Source organism: Heloderma suspectum, chromosome 4 (assembly GCF_057233095.1).
Source record: "Heloderma suspectum isolate Gila_16-S chromosome 4, 16-S_ref, whole genome shotgun sequence".
Classification (NCBI taxonomy): Eukaryota; Metazoa; Chordata; class Lepidosauria; order Squamata; family Helodermatidae; genus Heloderma; species Heloderma suspectum.
Genome location: NC_139461.1, coordinates 176,116,266 through 176,134,878, shown reverse-complemented (window position 1 = coordinate 176,134,878; position 18,613 = coordinate 176,116,266). Strand labels below are relative to the sequence as shown.

Here is an 18,613-nt window from a genome sequence, read left to right as displayed (position 1 = left end):
TGTCACCCTTCAAAAAGGTAAGTGACTTTTGTACATGCCAAGAAAGGATCAAGTGACAGAGGCATGCAGGGCAGAGTGGGGTTGGCTGGCCTATTCCTTCTTCCTCTCCACTCTATCCCCTGCAAGTACAGCCGGTGCAAGATATTTTGCTGCCAGAGGTATAACAGCAAATGGTGTTCCCATCCCCACCGCACCCCAGTCAAGATACACAGTCCCCAACGCCAGGTCAGGTTATTTTGGCACACCTGGGATCAGTGGTGGCGGCTGACTCCAGTTCCAGAAGGGTGGCAATTCCATTCTGGGTTTTAGTTACCACTAGCCAAAACTCTAAAGGTGCTATCCACACTGCTGAGCCTTATCCCAAAATGGGTTCAGCGCCTGAATAACCCCTTTGGAGTTTTGGCTGGTTGCAACTAAAACACTGAGTGGAATCGCCACCTCTCTGGAACTGGAGTCACTAGCTGCCAGTGCTGGGGACAGAAAATCCTACAAACGCCTTTCCCCTTCATAGCTGCAAAAGTGCAATAATAGTTAAAGGAAATCCAGCTCTTACTGTGTGTATGTGCGTGTGCGCGCGCTGGCCATAGCCCCCCCCCTTTCATTAATTCCAGTCTCTCTCCCAAACAGCACATGCACAAAAGAAAGCTTTGAGCAAGTAGAAAAGCTTTGTCCTGTGCGAGCTCTGTTCTCCTTTACAAGTCAGCTTGCACAGGTGCAACACAGTGTGGTGTAGCAGCAACTGGCACCAGGCGTGTTGTTTTGTTTGCCAGTGCCAACCTTCCTGGATGTCATATATAGGCTCCCAAGGTATCGGGGTCATGGCCAAGCAGCAAAACAGAAAAGGGCATGGAAGTCTTTCTGGGCAAGCTTTGGATCTGAAAATTGGTGGCCATTTCCTCTTTGAGAACATGGAGCCCATTTTGTGACAGGGAGCAGCAGCAGTGTGATGTTTGTGAGTGTGTGTGTGTGTGTGTGTGTGTGGGAGAGAGATGGAGAGAGAGAATGTCCACTCTTTCCAAACAAACTAACATTTGCCCTTTTTTTAGTCCAGCCAGGACTCGGACACTGTGTGTGTGCCAGTGCAGTAAGCAGCAGCAAAGGTATCCCAGCACGTCACATCAATCCAGACCTAAAGGTAGATGCATGTGTTTCTTATTTTTCTGTGTCATTTCTTTCAGGCTATTTTATTCTCCTTCCTGTGTCCCATCGCCGCCACCTTTTCTTTCTCTTTTGGTTGCTATTTTTAAAAATGTGCTGTGATTATTTAGCCAAGGTTTTGTTTTTGTTTTTAATAGTTTTTCGTTTGAAATCTGCAGTTCAGGCTGGCAACTGTGTTCCCCACCTTTTAAAAAACAAACAAAACCTGCTTGAGGTTGCTTGGGGCAAATTCTGCCCTGGACTCCCCTTTTCGTAATTTCTCTGCTTGGCAGACATGAGCTTACCGTTTGTGCGGCCCAGCTTCCCATTCCTGTGGAATGGCATTCCGGATGCTGTAAATGAAGAAGGGTTTCTTAAAACACATATGCATTTTCTGATTATTATTTTTGGATTGCTTTAAAGTCTTTGTAAACTCCTTTTCGGATGTTTGTTTTGTTTTGCCTTTTGTGTGTGTGTAGAAACAAAACAAAAATTCTTTTCTATTTTGGCAATTTTCTTTGGTAAATCCACCCTGACACCCTTTATCAGTATTCTACCCCTGCAATGCCAGCTTTGCAGGTACGCTTTCTCATGCTTGCTCCCGAGTAATCCAGTACTTTTCTACTTCTGAGTGCACATATGCTAGATTTTTGTATTGTGCTGCTTCTCGCTGTTATATCTGGATGGATATGCAGAAGGGTAGTTCCAAAACTTGCTGCTAGGTTCCAAAAATTGCATTTCTATGTGGTTCTGAGGATATCATCATCATTGTTGTTGTTCAGTCATTCAGTCGTGTCCGACTCTTCGTGACCCCATGGACCATAGCACGCCAGGCCTTCCTGTCCTTCGCTGTCTCCCGGAGTGTGCTCTCAAGTCCATATTCATTGCATCGGTGATGCTATCTAGCCATCTCATCCTCTGCCGTCCCCTTCTCCTTTTGCCTTCAGTCTTTCCCAGCATCAGGGTCTTTTCCAGAGAGTTTTCTCTTCGCTATCATCATTATCGCTAGTAATAATAATAATACTAATGTTTTGCATTCATAATCCTAAAGTCACTTGATTTTCTCTGTACAGTTGAAGTTGCTGGAAAAGGAGAATGTAGGTCTAAAAGTGTGCTTCTGTATTAATCCCACCTCCTTGCTTTGCACATCACGCTAACCCATGGCATGTGGCAAGCTACGCTGGGTAGGTAGTTATGCAAACAACTGACTTTGCTCCCATCAGACAATCAGACAAACAAGCTACACAGAGTAGTTTATTTTTCCCCTCCTCCTCCTGTAGTCCTCCCACCCAGCCCGACAGGTATCCCAGCTTCCTTTGTGGTGGGAATAGAGATTGCTTGAGAGGAGCAGTGCAGCGGCAGCATTTTTGGCTGCTCTTGCCAAGCAGCTCTGTAGGTGATCTCTGTAACCCATGCTGGCACAACAGACAACACGCTAACCCACCATTAGTAAAATAACCCTTACTGCAGACTGTGGATTCTAAGCATAGCTTATCTGGGGGAAATAACCCACCATGGGGTGGGGGAGATGTCCCACAGACAATACACTAACCCATCATGGGTTGTTTGGGAAAATAAACCACCATGGGTTAGTGTGTTGTGTGAACCCAGCTATTATCTTAACGCTCATGTACCATAGTTTCGCCTTTCTGTAGTATGGGTTGCTGGGGATTCAAAAGACAAGTCTTCCTCTGGTGACCCTGCCTTCCACCCCACCAGTGCCAGTGGGCTCCAGCTGTCACTGTGTGTGTGTGTGTACCATTTGCGTACGCTGGGGTTTTTCCCCCTGCCGTGATAGGCTACGTAAATATTTACGTAGCCTATCATGGCTCAATACAGGGATGCAAATGGCGGCGGCTACAACAGCCACCATTTGCGTCCCTGCAGGGCTGCCCAGTGGCCGGATGTCCGGCTGCGGGCGGCTGGAGCCGGCTGGCGGCCCCATGGCTTGGCTGCGGAGCGGAGCCGGCCAGGCAGGATTCCAGGGGGGAGGACCGGATCACCTCCCCCCCGTCGAGGATTCCGGGGGGGTGGGACAGAGTACCTCCCCCCCCACCGCAGATTGCCTGGCGCGGAGCCAGGTAGGTGTTTCATACATCCCTAACCAGCGGTGATGGTCTCATAATGCTTAGGCTTCCCCCCCCCCATCTTACCCAAAAGATAAGCTAAATTAGCAGGTGGACCACAGCCAAAGAGACCCTCCCTGCTTTCCAAGACATACCATCCTAACTTGTTGGAAGAACAAGGAGTCAGGCCAAGAAGCTAGAAGGTGCTTAAAGAGGCCTGGTTTTTAAGGTCTCACAGGAGTTTCAGGCATAAAAGAAGCAGTGGTAGCATGTCACGCTATCTCCTTGATATACAAAAGTCTTCTTGGGCATTTCCACTACAAAGGGCTGTCCAGTCCAAGTCCAATTTAAAGGTAAAGAACCATAAGAAGGGAGCACCTTGAAGCTGCCCATCAACAGTTAGCATCTGGTCAGCAGACTGAACAGGCACACAGGCTACCCGGTCATAATATTCCCCACTGTGTTGAGATGTACTGTATTTATGTTTACATTATAGCAATTCTGTCTACATTTTCATCTATACATATGAATTAGTGTGTGCAAATCTTTGTAATCTTTTCTCCTCTTTTTTGGGATGATGCATTTCTTTTGGGTGATGTGGCAGTGGCCACCTATCAGCCGCTGCAGTGTGTAAAATGGCAGGATGTGTCCTGCATGCTTTAGTGGTCAAAAGCTGCATTTAGTTGCATGTCCATCAGAGACCAGATGCACACTCAAGAGCGACTCTGAGATTTATCTGCTAGCTAGAGAATGAGGGATAGAGCCAAATCCTGAAGAATGACAACCCCAGAAACTCTCACCTGCAAAGTTTTATCAAGACATTCCATAATAATATTGCTAAAGACATTCTTCTAAATTTAATATTAAAAAAACATTGCTGTTGAATAGTTGTATTCAATTCTGTATTATATTAGAGGATAGGTTTTCCCCAAACGCAAAAAAAGTGGTATTTTTTCCAGCCCACGAAACAGGAATGCCATGACCTCCCTGTAAAATTCTCCAATAGTGGAAGAAACCACTGTGGCTGCTTGCTGTGGGCGTTTGTTTTCAGTTGTTGGGGGCACGGTCAGGATGAGATTTGACAAGAGCGAGGGCACGAATCGCCTGCCGATTGCATCTCCTGCCTCTGCATTTATCAATTGAGAGAAGAGGGTAAAATGCCTTCCTGCAACAAAGGGAGACACATCTGATCCCCCACCCCACCAACCTCAGAAGCAACGTCCTCTGTTGTTTCAGAGCACCCTATTAAGTTCAGTGGGGCTTACTCCCAAGTAAGTGTGCTGAGGGTTGCAGACTTACAGGGTGATCTTATGTCTACGCAGAAGTAAGTCCCACTTAGTTCAATGCAGCTTACTCACACATAAAGGTGCCAAGGGTTGCAGATTTACAGCACAATCTTATATTTTATGTCTACTCAGAAATAAGTCAGAGGTTTCCTGGGAGCTGTGAGAAACCAGTACAGCAGAGGTTAAGCTATGAAAACAAGACTCCCCCTCCTTTGCACACATGCCAGGGAGGGAGGAAGGCACTCCCTCAGTTCAAAACACGTGGCTGCTGTGTAAAGAAACCTATCCTAATCCCACAAAGAAACTGAAAGCAGAAAGCTCCGGAAAGGATGTAGGGGTTTGTGGGTTTTTTGCTTAATGTAGAAACACCCTTAGCCTTGAAGTTATTAGGTAGCCCTTCAATAACTCACTATCCCTCAGCTTTAGTCACTCATGTGGTTAGGAAACTGCTCTGTGGAACTTGCTGTATAGGTTTGGGGGTGGGGGGGGTCCTTCTCCTTCGCCCCTGACATGACTGGGGGGTTTTCTCTCCAAGTTTTCTCGTGTGTGTGTGTGAGAGAGAGAGAGAGAGAGAGAGATGTTCCAAACCAGTGGTTGTGAGTAGCATGAGGGGGTTCAAACCCCTGCCTGTAGGGATGCTTTGGGACAGACAGGCAATACTGGAGTTGTTCCCACTTGTGCCACTGAGAATGATGGATGGAGGGGGGCACTCTGGTGTCATCTTGAGTGTTGTGGTACAGGGCATGTGCTGGGGGTGTATCCAGATGGCTGTGAGTTTGTTGGCTGCTTCTGTGTATGGGCAGCATGTGGACATCATTGCTGGCCCAGTTTCTGATTGGTGGGCACTAGCTGTGTTTCCATGGATGCACTGTGTGTGTGTGTGTGTGTGTGTGTGTGTGTGATTTCTCTGCCATTTTTCTATTTCTTTGTGTGATTTTCTTGGCTTTCTCTGGGCTAGGCATACATTAGATTTAGCAGCTGTTCCACCAGAGTATCAGCAGCCTACCTCCAGACCCAGCGTAATGTGAGTATAGAATCACTCAGCTTTATCAAAAGGTGAGTTGCATGAACAAGGTCACAAGAGAAAACAAAATTTAAAAATGTGAAAAAGAGAGCAGTACTAAAACAGATTTTAAAAGATATATAGGATCACAAAAGTTACAGCAAGAAATAAATGTATATATCCAGAAGGTGAATAATTATTACGACAAACTATTATTAAGTTATGATTCTATATACTTTCAATATCTGTTTTAATACTTCTTCACTTCTCTTTTCTTTTACTTTATGTTTCCTCTTATGAATTTGTTTATGGGATGGATCCAGACTTAGTCATAGGACCCACTGAAATCAGTGACTAATCTAAGTCCCGTTGATCTCAATGGGATTAAGTCTGGATCCATCCCAACATATCTCATCTTTTGAGAATAAATCATTGACTTCACTGTTATCTGAGTGTCATATTGGTCCAATAATATGTAAAGCAGATTTTTCATTTTGGACCCCCAAAACTTTATTTATGGTTGAGTGCATGGGCAGCAGGTCATATTAAAATCTTACAGCACCCACTTTGGAGATGGGCTACCACAGAATCCAGGAAGCAAGCATATGTACAGACTTCCAGCTTTTTATAGATATAGATCTGCAAAAATAACAGAAGGGGGGCGGAGGGAACAAACAAACAAAAAAGGGAAGGAGAAACAAAAAAGATCAACAAAAAGATCAGTTCATAGTAATCGCTTGCATCTTTCAGTTCTTCAACAATTTTGAGGGAGAGGTTACCACATAACTCGGTGGTAGAGCCCATGCTTTGCAAACAGAAGATTCCAGTTCAATCTCCAGTTGGAAGAATCTCAAGAGACTCCTGTATGAGATCTTGGGGAGCCATTGCCTGCTCTTTTGACACATGGAGGAGATGTTTGAACCCCCCTAAAGTTAAAGGGGATAACTACCTGCTTTGTATCACCAAGTTGATGAGAAGGGTGATGGTGGTGATGGAAATCTAATTCCAGAATAGTCAGCACTGTTGGCCAACTTGACACAATTTTAATGACCAGTGAAACTTTGCCTTGCGTCTATTTAAAATGTTTCCATCATTCCAAATAAGGAACTGCATTAACTCTGTTAAAGAGGATAGATTAAGTAAATCCACTAACACTCTCATCAACCCCAGTGAACTAAAGCGAAGCTGACATTATTCTATGTCAGCCAACCTAGGTTTATTTATCTTCGTTTATCACATGGCTCCTCCTTTAATCTAGTGTGAATCTTTGTCCTATCTTTCAGAGAGGATGGTTTGCAGAGTCCACTCTGTATCACCCACAGTAGATGGCAGGCCACTACAAAGCAGAGGGCAGTTTCCAACACGGGGAGAGATTTTCTAGATATATTGCTACTATTCCCTTTTAACAAGCTGGCCTCCGTATTCCCCCCAAACAATTATGCAAGCAAATAAGAGAAGTCATGGGTTCTACAGTCTGACGATATATGGTTCTTCAGGGTATGACTATGAATAACTCTGCAAAAGAAGGAACATGGTACCCTTTCCCTGAACTTCTAATTAGAAGTTAATCGTATGAAGGTGAACAGATGTGTCTTGGCAAAATAAGGGCTAGATGCGCCCGATCTCGTCTGATCTCGGAAGTTAATCAGGGTCAGCCCTGGTTAGATTTCTATATTGCTTTGACCACTTAAATTACAGGGCTTCCTAAGATACCCAAACCCATTTTCAATGGCAGGGATCAGCCCCAGAAGATACAAATTCAGCACAGATATTTAAAAGGTCCTCCTCTGACCCCTTCCCAAACCCATTATATCTGCTCTGATCTGGAATTATACGATCAAACCAGGGCATTATTCTCAACAATGAGCATTGGTATGATTTTTTAAAAAGAGAGTAAATAGTAGCCATTTACTAATAGTAGCATGTGGAAGCTTTAACGCTTTGCCCCTGCTGTGGATTGCACGTGTGCACACACAGACATGGGACTTCTCCACATGAGGTTTTTATCCTGCGATTGAGAGTGGTTATTCACAGAAGTTCACATGACTTCGTCAGCCTCTAGGGTGTCTCTCCACTAAATGACCTTTATCCCGTTTTTTAAAAGATCAAATACAACGCATTGAGTTTCCTGGAGAAAAGAGGAAGTCGCACAATAAGAGGAGCTAGGCTACAGCTCCATCTAGTGGCTGTATAATGAAACATATAGAACATGCAGATAAGAGGGAAAAGGTGGGGGGAAGGGAAGCATGTGTGAAGGGAGACTGGCGTGATCCTGCATTTAAAATGGAAGCATAAAGTCCCAGTAAAGTTGCGGGATTTTAGCCTGGTGTAGAAATACTCATGTATTTTTGCTAATGAGAGGTTTCTAATGAGAGATTTCTTCTTGGTGAAAACAACCATTGCAGGAGGTGGTGGTTAAAGATGAGTTTTATAAAGCAGGTGTAGGAAAGCTGTGGCCCTCCAGATGTTGCTGTACTACAACTCCCATCCTCCCTGACCATTGGTCATGTTGTCTGGGGCTGATGAGAGTTGGGCTTCAGCTACATCTGGTGGCCCACAGGTTTCCCATCCCTCTTGTAATGGATGAAACACATTCATGAATGGTGGAAGTCTGTTAATGACATGACAGGTATATGGAACCCACATGTTTAGAGGCAGTACACTTCTGAATACCAGATGCTGGGGAAAATAACAGACAGTGGCTACTATCTTTATGCTCAGCTCCTGTGCTTCCAGAGACATCTGGCTGGCTGCTGTTGGAAATAGAATCCTGGATGAGAGCTTATCATGATTGAGCAAGGCAGTTTTCCAGCAGCTGCTCCCTCTCAGATGCTGTTCAAGTGGCTTCCACATAACAACTGCAAAACGTGCCAGTGCACATGATCACACTGCTTGCTGGAGCTGCATCTTTCATTCACCGTCATGAGCAAATAGTCGTTTTACACTCTGCTATTCAGTCCACATTAAGAAGTGTTATGGTGGCATGTGAAATCCAAATGCAACTTGGAACAGAACAACACCTTCCTAGGCAAACCAGGATACACAGCCCTGTGTTTGCCTTGTAACATTAATGTGGGGGCTGGAGAACATCTTTGGAGGGGAATTGGAGGGGATTCCTGTGGACTCTCCCTGGTAAATTCCCCCCCCCCCAACTTTGTTTAAGTGAGTTTTTTCCTCCCTGGCAAGCTCTGAGTCTAGAAGTGGGACGGACAGCTGGGGGGTTCATGGTGTGGGAAAAGTTCACCACCACTCCCATTCTCTCATGTGGTCTCCATTCCAATGCAAATAGCAGCTTGGGTTAGATTTTCATCAGGAAGGAAAGGGTTAAAGTCTCCATCTCCATCCTGTGTGACCCCAGTGTTCCTCAGACTCACCCACAGCTGATATATACATGCAAAAAGATTAATGTACAAGTTAATTTAACTGGTACAATTAACGTCACAGCTAGTTTGGCTTTCATTTCACTGCTCTTTCTATAACAAGTATGCTGGCAAAAAGACAAGGCTTTAGAAGCCAGGCTTGATGCAGAGAAAGAAATTAGATTTTAAGTTCTGGCAAAGGGAGAAAACAATTTTTTGATTTTTTAGCATAACTCCTTCAAGCCCCACTGCTGACTTCACCCCAGCTACCCCGGCAATATGATCCATAACCTCTGTCTTGAGGAGCTGAGGGTCTTTTTTTGAAATATAAGAGAATTAGGAAAAACAAAACCATTGAAAACAGATGTTCCGTCCTTTGGAATGAATGTTTGCGCAACAGCAATTTAGCACTTCTGGGACAACCCAAAATGAGCAGAAATGCTTGTTTCTGGAAGGAGGAAAGTTGGCAGAGTTCGCATGAGGGAGCTCCACCGACCTGCCTCCTTCCAGAAACGAGCATTTCTACTCATTTGGGGGCTTCCCATAGGGAGCACTAAATCTCCCTTGCATAAGCGGTGGGTCCCACTTGTGCAACAGAATCAGCAGGGCCTGTTTGTGGAAAGGAATCAAGAGGGCGTAAACGAATCGGCAGGGTTGTAAGCACGCCATTGGCTTCTGCCCAAGGGGAAGCGGCAACTAAGGCTGCCTCAGGGTGCAGAATACATAAATGGGAATCATGCAGACTCCAGTACAAGTGCAAAAGTGCAGTAAAAGTGCAGGAGTTATCCAAGCAAGAGTCAGAGGAGTGGTGACAAGGGGGCCTATGCACCTAAGGATATTGGTATAGGGGGCAAAGGTGAGGCTAGCCAGTCAGACATCTTAAGGCAGTGCCTGCTTGAGGTGGACTTATAAGCCCATGGGCTCCATGAGTATGGAAATGCCTTAATGGTCCTTTGCAGAAGGTTTGGGCCACCTAAAGGAAGCTTCATTTAAGGTCGAATGCCATTTCCGCATGGTCTTAGCTTTTCAGCAGTGGTACTTCTCCCTCCTGCACAGGTTTAGGATAAGGTAGGCAGGCAAACAGACAGACTCAGACTTGTGGAACATTGTTATGTAAGATTAGTTATTTATTTACAATTCTTTTTAGGTGGCCTTTGAGGGCGGAACCCTCTCAAGGCGGCTCCAAGATAAAAAACATGCGAAGTGGATACAGTTAAATTAATATCAAACGCAAGGTTCCAAAAATAAGATTTATTAAGATTAGGGAGATGGGAGATATCATATATGTAGTAGAAAAAGAAATGAAATAATTTACAGTCAAGGCCAGAAATGTTGGAACAAGGATAACTGTTTGGGCGGTTGGCCTCTGTACACCACCACATTGAAGTTGAAAGGAAACACACCCAGATGGGAGCGAAGTCAGGACTTTCAGCTGTAATTCAAGGGGTTTGACAAAAGTGGGGCACTAACCATTCAGGAAGGACAGCCAGTGGCATACACCCCCCATCATTGGGGGCTCATAAGTAATGGAAGGAATGGCTGACAAGCAGCTGCATGGCCAGGTGTGGCCTGTTTCCTGGGTACCCCATGACCAGTGAAGCAGATAAAAGGCCTAGAGGGGGTTCTGAGTGTTACATTTGCATTTGGTAGCTGTTCACTGGAACTCCCAACATGGGGTCCAAAGAGGTGTCCATGCGAGTGAAGGAGGCCATCATTAGGCTGAGGAAACAAAATAAACCCATCAGAGAGACAGCAAAAACAGTGGGAGTGGCCAACAGAACAGTTTGGAACATCCTGGAAAACGAAGGAATTAACTGGCAAGCTCAGCAACAGCAAAAGGCCTGGCAGACCACGGAAGACAACTAAAGTGGATGACCGCAGAATTCTGCTCATGGTGAAGAAGAACCCTTTTCACAACATCTAGCCAGGTCAAGAACACTCTTGAGGAGGTAGGCATGTCATTGACAACATCTACAGTCAAGTGACGGCTTTATGAATGTAAATACAGAGGCGTCACAACAAGGTGCAAACCACTGGGAACGCTCAAGAACAGACAGGCCAGATTAGCCATTGCCAGCAAACACCTAAAAAAGCCTGCCCAGTTCTGGAATAAGATTCTTTGGACTGATGAAACCAAGATTAACTTGTACCAGAATGATGGGAAGAGAAAAATATGGAGAAGGAAAGGAACAGCTCATGATCCAAAGCATCCCACATCATCTGTCATGTGGAGGCAGTGTGATGGTATGGGCATGTACGGCTGCCAATGGAACTGGGTCACTGGTGTTTATTGATGACCTGACTGCTGATCAAAGCAGCAGGATGAATTCTGAAGTGTATAGGGCTATACTTTCTGCTCAGATTCAGCCAAATGCTGCCAAACTGATAGGACGCCGCTTCATATTGCGGATGGAAAATGACCCAAAACATACAGCAAAAGCTACCCAAGAGTTTTTCCAGACAAAGAAGTGGGATGTTCTTCAATGGCCAAGTCAGTCACCTGATCTCCACCCAATGGAGCATGCTTTTCACTTACTGAAGACAAGACTGAAGGCAGAAAGACCCACAAACAAACAGCAGCTGAAGGCAGCTGCAGTGAAGGCCTGGCAAAGCATCTTGAGGGAGGAGACTCAGCATTTGGTCATGTCCATGGGTTCCAGACTTCAGGCAGTCATTGACTGCAAAGGATTTTCATCCAGGTATTAAAGGCGATCCTTAAGTTTGAAATGATGTTGGTTTGTTCCATTACTTATGAGCTACCTATGATGGGTGCTTGTGTATGCCACTGGCTGTCTTTCCTGAATGGTTAGTGCCCCACTTTTGTCAAACCCCTTGAATTACAACTGAAAGTCCTGACTTTGCTCCCATCTGGGTGTGTTTCCTTTCAACTTCAATGTGGTGGTGTACAGAGGCCAACTGCCAAAACAGTTATCCTTGTTCCAATATTTCTGGCCCTGACTGTATATATAGCCTACATGAGACAATCTTAAAAGAGAAATTTCAAAACTTACTTGCCTGAAGCAAGGATCTTCCCATGATACTTTATATAGTTCAGTCTGCATGTAGATTGCCATGTGCAGGTTTCATATATGTTAAGAATTGGCAGCCGGCAGCCCCAGGCCTAGTTTCCAAAGCCCTCTGCAAGTGATTAGTTCAGACCTGTGGCAAGAGTGATCTGTCCCCCTCTTGGCAGATCATTCAAGAGGCAGCCCTTGATGGAGGGGAAAAAAGATTCCTGCCCCTTACATGTGTACACATTTTGCTCCAGAGGCGCACAACACTCTACTCACTGAATATACACAGAGTGGCCCAAAAGTAGGTATACAGTATAGCTTATTTGCATTTTATTACATTGTTTATTCCCCTTCATGGATCACTGCCTTGTTGTGGTGAAGGGGCTTGTCAGTTTACATTCCAATTCCAAAGAAGGGCAACGCCAAAGAGTGTTCAAACTACCGCACAATTGCGCTCATTTCACATGCCAGCAAGGTGATGCTCAAAATCCTACAAGCTAGGCTTCAGCAGTATGCGAACCGAGAACTACCGGAAGTACAAGCTGGGTTTCGAAGAGGCAGAGGAACTAGAGATCAAATCACCAACGTTCGCTGGATCATGGAGAAAGTAAGAGAATTCCAGAAAAACGTCTATTTCTGCTTCATTGACTACGCTAAAGCCTTTGATTGTGTGGATCACAACAAACTGTGGCAAATTCTTAAAGTGATGGGAATACCAGACCACCTTACCTGTCTCCTGAGAAACCTGTACGAGGGTCAAGAAGCAACAGTAAGAACCAGACATGGAACAACCGATTGGTTTAAAATTGGGAAAGGAGTACGACAAGGCTGCATATTGTCACCCTGCTTATTTAACTTATATGCAGAGTACATCATGAGAAACGCCGGGTTGGATGAATCACAGGTCGGAATTAAGATTGCCGGGAGAATTATCAACAACCTCCGATATGCAGATGATACCACCCGAATGGCAGAAAGCAAAGAGGATCTCAAGAGCCTCTTGTTGAGGGTGAAAGAGGAGAGTGCAAAAGCTGGTTTGAAACTCAACATTAAAGCAACGAAGATCATGGCATCTGGCCCCATCACTTCCTGGCATATAGAAGGGGAAGAAATGGCAGCAGTGAAAGATTTTATTTTCTTGGGCTCCATGATCATCACAGACGGTGACTGTAGCCATGAAATTAAAAGACGCTTGCTCCTTGGGAGGAAAGCTATGGCAAACCTAGACAGCATAGTAAGAAGCAGAGACATCACCTTGCCGACAAAGGTCCGTCTAATCAAAGATATGGTTTTCCCAGTAGTAATGTATGGCTGTGAAGTGATGGGGCCAGATGCCATGATCTTCGTTCTTTTAATGTTGAGTTTCAAACCAGCTTTGCACTCTCCACTTTCACCCTCAACAAGAGGCTCCTTAGATTCTCTTTGCTTTCTGCCATTAGGGTGGTATCGTCTGCGTATCTGAGGTGGTTGATAATTCTCCCGGCAATCTTAATTCCGACCTGTGATTCATCCAACCCGGCGTTTCTCATGATGTACTCTGCATATAAATTAAATAAGCAGGGTGACAATATGCAGCCTTGTTGTACTCCTTTTGCAATTTTGAACCAATTGTTCCATGTCTGGTTCTTACTGTTGCTTCTTGACCCTCGTACAGGTTTCTCAGGAGACAGGTAAGGTGGTCTGGTACTCCCATCTCTTTAAGAATTTGCCAGAGTTTGTTGTGATCCACACAATCAAAGGCTTTAGCGTAGTCAGTGAAGCAGAAATAGACGTTTTTCTGGAATTCTCTTACTTTCTCCATGATCCAGCCAATGTTGGCGATTTGATCTCTAGTTCCTCTGCCTCTTCGGAACCCAGCTTGTACTTCCGGTAGTTCTCGGTTCACATACTGCTGAAGCCGAGCTTGTAGGATTTTGAGCATCACCTTGCTGGCATGTGAAATGAGCGCAATTGTACGGTAGTTTGAACACTCTTTGGCATTGCCCTTCTTTGGAATTGGAATGTAAACTGACCTTTTCCAGTCTTGTGGCCACTGTTGAGTGTTCCAAATGTGTTGGCATATTGAGTGCAGCACTTTAACAGCATCATCTTTTAGGATTTTAAATAGCTCAGCTGGAATACTGTCATCTCCGCTAGCTTTGTTGTTACTAATGCTTCCTAAGGCCCACTTGACTTCACTCTCTAGGATGTCCGGCTCAAGTTCCGTGACTGCACTATCATGGCTATCAGGGACATTAAGATCTTTCCAGTATAGTTCTTCTATGTATTCTTGCCACCTCTTCTTAATCTCATCTGCTTCTGTTAGGTCCCTGCCTTCTTTGTCCTTTATCATGCCAGTCTTTGCACAAAACGTTCCCTTCAGATCTCCGATTTTCTTGAAAAGATCTCTACTCTTTCCCATTCTATTGTTTTCCTCGATTTCTTTGCATTGTTCATTTAAGAAGGCCTTCTTGTCTCTCCTTGCTATTCTCTGGAACTCTGCATTCAGTTGGATATATCTTCCCCTTTCTCCCTTGCTTTTCTCTTCCCTTCTTTCCTCAGCTACTTGTAAAGCCTCATCAGACAGCCACTGGAAAGACAGCCACTTTGCTTTCTTGCATTTCTTTTTCTTTGGGATGGATTTCTTTGCTGGCTCCTGAACAATGTTACGGACCTCCATCCATAGTTCCTCAGGCACTCTGTCTATCAGGTCAAATCCCTTAAATCTATTCCTCACCTCCGCTGTATATTCATACAGCGTGTTCTCTTGACAAAACTCTATGAGCCTTTGTCCTGCTTCATTTTGTACACCAAGGCCATGCTTGCCTGTTATCCTGGTGATTTCTTGACTTCCTACTTTAGCATTCCAATCCCCTATGATGAAGAGGACATCTTTTTTTGGTGTTAGTTCTAGAAGTTGTTGTAGGTCTTCATAGAACTGATCAACCTCAGCTTCTTCGGCCTCAGTAGTTGGGGCATAGACTTGAATTACTGTGATGTTGAATGGTCTGCCTTGGATTCGTACTGAGATCATTCTATTGTTTTTGAGATTGTACCCCAGTACTGCTTTTCCCACCCTTTTGTTGACTATGAGTGCTATTCCATTTCTTCTAAGGGATTCTTGCCCACAGTAGTAGATATAATGATCACCTGAATTATATTTGCCCATGCTTGTCCATTTTAGTTCTCTGATTCCCAAGATGTCGATGTTCAATCTTGCCATCTCATGTTTGACCACCTCCAGCTTACCTTGATTCACTCAATCTTACATTCCAGGTTCCTAAACAATATTGTTCTTTACAGCATCGGATTTTCTTTTCACCACCAGACACAACCACAGCTGAGTGTCCTTTTGGCTTTGGCCCAGCCGCTTCACTCTTTCCGGCGCTACTTGGAAATTCCCTCTGCTGTTCCCCAGTAGTATATTGGACACCTTCCGACCTGAGTAGGGATGTACGAAAGTCACTTACCTTTCGCGGATTATGTTGATGGTAGGGGGGAGGCGCTCCGTCCCTCCCCCCGGAATCCTGGATGGGGGGGGAGGCACTCCGTTCCTCCCCCCCCCCCCAGAATCCTGGCCGGCCAGGTGTGCTCAGCAGGGATTCTGCGGAGCCGCCGGCTGGCTCCGCCAGCAGCCGGACATCCGGACGCTGGCTAGCAGGGACGCAAATGGCGGCGGCTGTAGCCGCCGCCGTTTGCGTCCCTGCAGTCAGCTGTGATAGGCTACGTAAATGTTTACGTAGCCTATCAAGCTTGACTTAAAAAAAACAACAACGCGCGTACGCAAATGGCGGCGGCCACGGCCGCCGCCATTTGCGTTCCTTATTTTGGCATGTCTTAGTCTATGTCAAGATTTATGTAGACTAAGACAGCGAAAATAAGGGGAACGCAAATAGCGTAACAGACGCTACGCTATTTGCGTTCCCCTTATTTTCACCGTCTTAGTCTACGTAAATCTTGACGTAGACTAAGACATGCCAAAATAAGGAACACAAATGGCGGCGGCCGTGGCCGCCGCCATTTGCTTACGCGCGTTGTTGTTGTTGTTTCAAGTTAGCCGTGATAGGCTACGTAAACATTTACGTAGCCTATCACAGTTTTTTTTTTTAACCTAGCCGTGATAGGCTACGTAAATCTTTACGTAGCCTATCACGTCTTTTTTTTTTTAAAAAAACTGGAAATGGCAGTGGTGGCAGCCGGTCGGAAGACCGGCCGCCGACGCCGCTGAACCGCCGCCGGAGCCGCTGCCAGAGCCACTGCCGCCAGGAAGATCCGCCCCAGGTACGTCTTGTCCCGGGGGGGGCGGGGGGGGGCAGACAGTTCCGCCACCGATTTCGGGGGGCTGAATGCACTGGCATTCGGCCTCCCTGAGATCCGTGGCAGAATTCTCTGACATCCCTAGACCTGAGGGGCTCATCTTCCGACGTCATCTCTTTTAGCCTTGTTATACGTTCCTTGGGGTTTTCTTGGCAAGAATACTGGAGTGGGTTGCCATTTCCTTCTCCAGTGGACCACATTTTGTCAGAACTCTCCGCCATGACCTGTCCATCTTGGGTGGCCCTGTATGGCAGAGCTTATGGCTTCACTGAGTTACGCAAGCCCCTCCACCACAACAAGGCAGTGATCCATGAAGGGAGGTGTTTTTATACCTCACTGTAATTGTAGCACTGTTATCAACAGAGAATACAAGTTGCCTTTGTTTCTGAAGGAAAGGGGTTTGTGCCTTTGGCTTGCATATGTAGTAAATAAACACAGGTAATGATTTATAACAATGGTCACTCAGGCCCAGGGTAGACATTATGGGGAATGCATGGCTGTCACCAACCTGTGTTTCCCCAGTAATATCTAGTAACAGAGTGATGTGATGCTATCAGGGTGACTATTTCCAATAGCAGTCAGTGTCTTGGTAAATAAATAACACTAACCTGTGCTTTATCTAACTCATGATGTGTTGCCCTACCCATGTTTTATCTAGCAGACGATCAAACAAACCATGGTTTGTTTTCTCAGTCCTTGGCTTATTTGTTTCCCTCCCCCTTTTGCCACTCACTCAACATATCCCAAACACCTTTGCGGCACTGTAGTACTGGCATGTAGAGTGGCTGGTGGTGGTTGTTTTTTTTAACCACTCTTGCCCACTGCCTTTGTAGCCTACTGAAACAATCCAGAGTTCTCAGTTTAATACATAATGACAACCCACAGTTTGAGCAACCCAGAGTTCACAACCCAGCAACAAACCATGGCTCCCTTCCTGGGTTGTTCATGGTTAATAAACCATGGTTTGTTAGCAAAGCCGCTTTCACATGTCACGACAACCCAGAATTCAACAGCTCATACCATGGGGTAGTGTTATGTGGGAACCAGGCCAGTGAAGTGCAGAGGGGGTGGGTCATCAGTATCTTTTACTATGACTTACTGTACTAGGAAGATGTGGATCAGAGATGTAGGCCAGTAGCAGTCATGCACCCCCTCTAATAAATAGTTGGGCCTCACTGTGTAGAACTACTACACAGATGTGTAGGTGTGCCTGAGTAATGAATCACCTGTGGTCAAAGATGGTTTCTGTGTGTGCACACCTGCACACACACATAATGGAGCAACTCCCCATCCCCCACCCCCTAAATGGCATGCTGGCACCAAAATAAATGAATAGAACTTCCACCAAAATACAGCACCAAAATATTCTTACTTTTCAAATGTTCTGCAAAGGTTGAAGAGAATGCCAACTCTTCTGTTCTACTTAGGGTCTTACAACCCCCCAAATTTGGAAAGGATATAAAGATAAAGATATAAAGCTAAGAACATAAGAAGCTGCTTTATGCAGAGTCAGTCCAAAGGTCTATTGATATTTTCCACACTGAATTGGCAGTGGCTTTCCAGGGTTTCAGACAGGAGTTTTTCCCCAGTGCTACTTGGAGATGCCCGTGCTGGAAGCCGGGGTTCTTACTTTGTCTGCAAAACATGTGCTCTACCACTGAGCTGTGGGAGTCCTTTTCTTACTACAGCTTGGTGCCATGTAATCCCTCAGGCCTTGAAATATACAAGGAAGTACTAAAAGACATTTCTCTAATTAATTTTGAAACGTTTAATTATGCTGCGGAGTCATATGAAGCTGAAGATACTCATCTCTTGGCTGTAGGCAATTTTCTTCTGTTCACACTTGCAACTGCCTAAAAATATCACCTTATAGTGCAATCCTGCTTCCTTCCATGGGATATTTTTATATACATCTGCGGGCCAAACATAGCCAAAATTCAGATCAAATTATTCTTCTTTTAAACGGAACAAGACTGCCCATATTTCTTCACCTGAGAACCACATACACACACATCCCCCCCCCTTATAACTGTGGCCAGACCTAACCCTTGTGTCATATCATTACGATCCCATCATGATTACACTACGTCCCCCTTGCACATTTATACCATGTAGAACGCACAGTGACATTTGTTGCGGTATTTTGGATAATGTGGAATAAAAAGCAGGAAATAACACTACAAAAGTGGAATACCAAATGTGTAATGTGCCCCAACAGTTATCAGTGCACTTCAATACCGCCATAAAGCAGGAGTGCAAATCTAACCTGGGAATATTTTTACATATCATTTTATACCTAAAAATATTGGAGGTAATGTCCATTTATTTAAATGGTATTTATGTCCAAGTACACATGTTTAGCATTACAGCCTTCTAAGTACAAAGATTCTGGCATGCATGTTTTGGACTACATCTCGAGTACTGTTTCCAGTTCTGGGTGCCACATTTTAAG

General features: G+C 45.1%; 1 protein-coding gene across 1 annotated transcript in view; it reads left to right on the top strand.

Annotated features, from left to right (window-relative positions):
- Window positions 1-640: 640 nt before the first annotated feature.
- PDC (phosducin) overlaps window positions 641-18,613 on the top strand; it is a 29,842-nt gene continuing 11,869 nt past the window's right edge. The window contains exons 1-2 of the mRNA XM_084848194.1: window positions 641-807; window positions 1,047-1,135. The gene's annotated coding sequence lies outside the window, so the exon portion shown is untranslated. The remainder of the gene's footprint in view (window positions 808-1,046; window positions 1,136-18,613) is intronic.